This window comes from Zalophus californianus, chromosome 5, assembly GCF_009762305.2.
Source record: "Zalophus californianus isolate mZalCal1 chromosome 5, mZalCal1.pri.v2, whole genome shotgun sequence".
NCBI classification, from domain to species: domain Eukaryota; kingdom Metazoa; phylum Chordata; class Mammalia; order Carnivora; family Otariidae; genus Zalophus; species Zalophus californianus.
In genome coordinates this window covers 6332310-6337414 of record NC_045599.1, presented here as the reverse complement: position 1 = coordinate 6337414, position 5105 = coordinate 6332310, and positions in this window count along the sequence as shown.

Genomic DNA, 5105 nt, shown 5'->3' with positions numbered 1-5105 from the left:
TGGGCCCAAGGCACCTCCCGACTCAACTCCTATTTGGCGAGCAGGCCTGTGAAGGAAGGCTGCTCTGGAACACACTGTTGTTTGGGGAGGAGAGCACAGCTGAACCATGTGTGTCTGGAATCCTTAGGGACCCAGCCACTGAACACGAGCAATCCAAGCGATAGAGTTTCCGAAACTTAGCTTGCATTGCTCGTCTTGAAGATGGAGGGATTTGACAGGGTTCGAGGACGAGAGACTCGGGAACGGTTCACGACCGTCACACAGAGTGAGAAAAGGAGCGTGCAGCAGGCAGCTCTCACCCTCCTCTTGTTTCATGAAGCCCCTCGCCTGGCCCCGTGTGTGCGTGCAGGCATAAAGGCAGCCACTCTCCTCGAACAGACAACCCTGGAGGGAACCCGTTCTCCCTCTTGAAGCAGCCTTTCCTGAGACTGCAGGCCCTTGGCCGCGAGAGTGTATGGGAGCTCGGCCAGGGCTTCTGGAAGCATATTCTGAGGGAGACTTGCGATGGGGCAGAAGACAGAACACGACTCGCCCCTTGTCTCAGGAAGCCAGCCTGGCGGCCCCGCTTTGCCTGGAGGTCTGATGGCTAGCTGACTTACTCAAAGAAGCAGCAATGTAGAGGGACCGGGTGGTAGCTACACTAGCGTCGCCCTTGCTGGCGGTAGAAGCTCTTCCACTGGGTGTGCGTGAAAGGCAGGGCAATGATCCCATCTTCCCGGGGTGTGAGCGTGAGAGCACTGCAAGTGAGTCCCACACCGCTTCCTGAGTGAGACTCTGGCTGCGGGAGAACGCAGGACTGGACTCCCTGCTTGTTTCAGGAAAGCAGGCCTGCATTTCTGCCGGCAGCTCTAATTGATAGCGAGGAATCTCGAAGCAGGACCCGTGTGCAGAATCCGTGCTTTAGCTAACGCCGACCTCTCAGAGGGAGGAAGGCGGGTACAGTGTACCGTGTGTGAGAGCCTCGCGCACGGCTCCCGTTCGTAAAAGCGAGGGAGAGGCAGGCCGGTGCGGAAGACAGGCACCCATCGCCTCGGCTCTTGCTACCTGAAGCTCACACCACCCCTAGAGGTGTGGTTGGAACTCTCAGTGCACAACCCTGCCTTGGAAGAAACAAGCTCATAAGGAAGCCTACTTTCCCCTCAGCGAGCCTCTCCTCAGCGCGCCCTCCTTTTCAACCGTGCTGGTGTGCCAACCTGCCGAGTGGATACCGGCAGAACTTCCAGGGAGAAAGAGGCAGTGGGCCCAAGGCACCTCCCGACTCAACTCCTATTTGGCGAGCAGGCCTGTGAAGGAAGGCTGCTCTGGAACACACTGTTGTTTGGGGAGGAGAGCACAGCTGAACCATGTGTGTCTGGAATCCTTAGGGACCCAGCCACTGAACACGAGCAATCCAAGCGATAGAGTTTCCGAAACTTAGCTTGGATTGCTCGTCTTGAAGATGGAGGGATTTGACAGGGTTCGAGGACGAGAGACTCGGGAACGGTTCACGACCGTCACACAGAGTGAGAAAAGGAGCGTGCAGCAGGCAGCTCTCACCCTCCTCTTGTTTCATGAAGCCCCTCGCCTGGCCCCGTGTGTGCGTGCAGGCATAAAGGCAGCCACTCTCCTCGAACAGACAACCCTGGAGGGAACCCGTTCTCCCTCTTGAAGCAGCCTTTCCTGAGACTGCAGGCCCTTGGCCGCGAGAGTGTATGGGAGCTCGGCCAGGGCTTCTGGAAGCATATTCTGAGGGAGACTTGCGATGGGGCAGAAGACAGAACACGACTCGCCCCTTGTCTCAGGAAGCCAGCCTGGCGGCCCCGCTTTGCCTGGAGGTCTGATGGCTAGCTGACTTACTCAAAGAAGCAGCAATGTAGAGGGACCGGGTGGTAGCTACACTAGCGTCGCCCTTGCTGGCGGTAGAAGCTCTTCCACTGGGTGTGCGTGAAAGGCAGGGCAATGATCCCATCTTCCCGGGGTGCGAGCGTGAGAGCACTGCAAGTGAGTCCCACACCGCTTCCTGAGTGAGACTCTGGCTGCGGGAGAACGCAGGACTCGACTCCCTGCTTGTTTCAGGAAAGCAGGCCTGCATTTCTGCCGGCAGCTCTAATTGATAGCGAGGAATCTCGAAGCAGGACCCGTGTGGAGAATCCGTGCTTTAGCTAACGCCGACCTCTCAGAGGGAGGAAGGCGGGTACAGTGTACCGTGTGTGAGAGCCTCGCGCACGGCTCCCGTTCGTAAAAGCGAGGGAGAGGCAGGCCGGTGCGGAAGACAGGCACCCATCGCCTCGGCTCTTGCTACCTGAAGCTCACACCACCCCTAGAGGTGTGGTTGGAACTCTCAGTGCACAACCCTGCCTTGGAAGAAACAAGCTCATAAGGAAGCCTACTTTCCCCTCAGCGAGCCTCTCCTCAGCGCGCCCTCCTTTTCAACCGTGCTGGTGTGCCAACCTGCCGAGTGGATACCGGCAGAACTTCCAGGGAGAAAGAGGCAGTGGGCCCAAGGCACCTCCCGACTCAACTCCTATTTGGCGAGCAGGCCTGTGAAGGAAGGCTGCTCTGGAACACACTGTTGTTTGGGGAGGAGAGCACAGCTGAACCATGTGTGTCTGGAATCCTTAGGGACCCAGCCACCGAACACGAGCAATCCAAGCGATAGAGTTCCCGAAACTTAGCTTGCCTTGCTCGTCTTGAAGATGGAGGGATTTGACAGGGTTCGAGGACGAAAGACTCGGGAACGATTCACGACCGTCACACAGAGTGAGAAAAGGAGCGTGCAGCAGGCAGCTCTCACCCTCCTCTTGTTTCATGAAGCCCCTCGCCTGGCCCCGTGTGTGCGTGCAGGCATAAAGGCAGCCACTCTCCTCGAACAGACAACCCTGGAGGGAACCCGTTCTCCCTCTTCAAGCAGCCTTTCCTGAGACTGCAGGCCCTTGGCCGCGAGAGTGTATGGGAGCTCGGCCAGGGCTTCTGGAAGCATATTCTGAGGGAGACTTGCGATGGGGCAGAAGACAGAACACGACTCGCCCCTTGTCTCAGGAAGCCAGCCTGGCGGCCCCGCTTTGCCTGGAGGTCTGATGGCTAGCTGACTTACTCAAAGAAGCAGCAGTGTAGAGGGACCGGGTGGTAGCTACACTAGCGTCGCCCTTGCTGGCGGTAGAAGCTCTTCCACTGGGTGTGCGTGAAAGGCAGGGCAATGATCCCATCTTCCCGGGGTGCGAGCGTGAGAGCACTGCAAGTGAGTCCCACACCGCTTCCTGAGTGAGACTCTGGCTGCGGCAGAACGCAGGACTCGACTCCCTGCTTGTTTCAGGAAAGCAGGCCTGCATTTCTGCCGGCAGCTCTAATTGATAGCGAGGAATCTCGAAGCAGGACCCGTGTGGAGAAACCGTGCTTTAGCTAGCGCCGACCTCTCAGAGGGAGGAAGGCGGGTACAGTGTACCGTGTGTGAGAGCCTCGCGCACGGCTCCCGTTCGTAAAAGCGAGGGAGAGGCAGGCCGGTGCGGAAGACAGGCACCCATCGCCTCGGCTCTTGCTACCTGAAGCTCACACCACCCCTAGAGGTGTGGTTGGAACTCTCAGTGCACAACCCTGCCTTGGAAGAAACAAGCTCATAAGGAAGCCTACTTTCCCCTCAGCGAGCCTCTCCTCAGCGCGCCCTCCTTTTCAACCGTGCTGGTGTGCCAACCTGCCGAGTGGATACCGGCAGAACTTCCAGGGAGAAAGAGGCAGTGGGCCCAAGGCACCTCCCGACTCAACTCCTATTTGGCGAGCAGGCCTGTGAAGGAAGGCTGCTCTGGAACACACTGTTGTTTGGGGAGGAGAGCACAGCTGAACCATGTGTGTCTGGAATCCTTAGGGACCCAGCCACTGAACACGAGCAATCCAAGCGATAGAGTTCCCGAAACTTAGCTTGCATTGCTCGTCTTGAAGATGGAGGGATTTGACAGGGTTCGAGGACGAGAGACTCGGGAACGGTTCACGACCGTCACACAGAGTGAGAAACAGGAGCGTGCAGCAGGCAGCTCTCACCCTCCTCTTGTTTCATGAAGCCACTTGCCTGGCCCCGTGTGTGCGTGCAGGCATAAAGGCAGCCACTCTCCTCGAACAGACAACCCTGGAGGGAACCCGTTCTCCCTCTTCAAGCAGCCTTTCCTGAGACTGCAGGCCCTTGGCCGCGAGAGTGTATGGGAGCTCGGCCAGGGCTTCTGGAAGCATATTCTGAGGGAGACTTGCGATGGGGCAGAAGACAGAACACGACTCGCCCCTTGTCTCAGGAAGCCAGCCTGGCGGCCCCGCTTTGCCTGGAGGTCTGATGGCTAGCTGACTTACTCAAAGAAGCAGCAATGTAGAGGGACCGGGTGGTAGCTACACTAGCGTCGCCCTTGCTGGCGGTAGAAGCTCTTCCACTGGGTGTGCGTGAAAGGCAGGGCAATGATCCCATCTTCCCGGGGTGCGAGCGTGAGAGCACTGCAAGTGAGTCCCACACCGCTTCCTGAGTGAGACTCTGGCTGCGGCAGAACGCAGGACTCGACTCCCTGCTTGTTTCAGGAAAGCAGGCCTGCATTTCTGCCGGCAGCTCTAATTGATAGCGAGGAATCTCGAAGCAGGACCCGTGTGGAGAATCCGTGCTTTAGCTAGCGCCGACCTCTCAGAGGGAGGAAGGCGGGTACAGTGTACCGTGTGTGAGAGCCTCGCGCACGGCTCCCGTTCGTAAAAGCGAGGGAGAGGCAGGCCGGTGCGGAAGACAGGCACCCATCGCCTCGGCTCTTGCTACCTGAAGCTCACACCACCCCTCGAGGTGTGGTTGGAACTCTCAGTGCTCAACCCTGCCTTGGAAGAAACAAGCTCATAAGGAAGCCTACTTTCCCCTCAGCGAGCCTCTCCTCAGCGCGCCCTCCTTTTCAACCGTGCTGGTGTGCCAACCTGCCGAGTGGATACCGGCAGAACTTCCAGGGAGAAAGAGGCAGTGGGCCCAAGGCACCTCCCGACTCAACTCCTATTTGGCGAGCAGGCCTGTGAAGGAAGGCTGCTCTGGAACACACTGTTGTTTGGGGAGGAGAGCACAGCTGAACCATGTGTGTCTGGAATCATTACGGACCCAGCCACTGAACACGAGGAATCCA